We start from the raw sequence: 351 nt of genomic DNA, 5'->3' as shown, positions 1-351 counted from the left end.
AGGATAAATAACAACTAATAACAAAAATACCATCAGCTGTCTGCTCCATGCACGCAGATACACAAGGAGGCAACATACCCCACTGCAATGGTTGCAACGCAGAAGCTGTATTCCATCAATCATTCGCAACATAACAATCACGCTATTGCAACACTTAGTAGGACAATAGTAATTTTCTTTACAACGTTTATGTTTAACGACAACCCTCCTTCATCTCTCATTCTGAACACTTCCAACATTTCCAACAATGGAATCCTTCTTATTATTTCTGAGAGAATATATTTCCAACAGCAATTTTATCTTATTTTTTCGAATATGATCTTACATGAAATTATCTTCTTGCGATTTGCA

At 35.6% G+C, this 351-nt stretch overlaps 1 protein-coding gene across 1 annotated transcript in view; it reads right to left on the bottom strand.

Annotated features, from left to right (window-relative positions):
* Window positions 1-351, bottom strand: part of LOC119585706 — a 48,581-nt gene that overhangs the window by 20,804 nt on the left and 27,426 nt on the right. The window lies entirely within an intron of this gene.

Source organism: Penaeus monodon, chromosome 20 (genome assembly GCF_015228065.2).
Source record: "Penaeus monodon isolate SGIC_2016 chromosome 20, NSTDA_Pmon_1, whole genome shotgun sequence".
Classification (NCBI taxonomy): domain Eukaryota; kingdom Metazoa; phylum Arthropoda; class Malacostraca; order Decapoda; family Penaeidae; genus Penaeus; species Penaeus monodon.
This window is presented reverse-complemented; position numbering and strand designations above follow the sequence as displayed.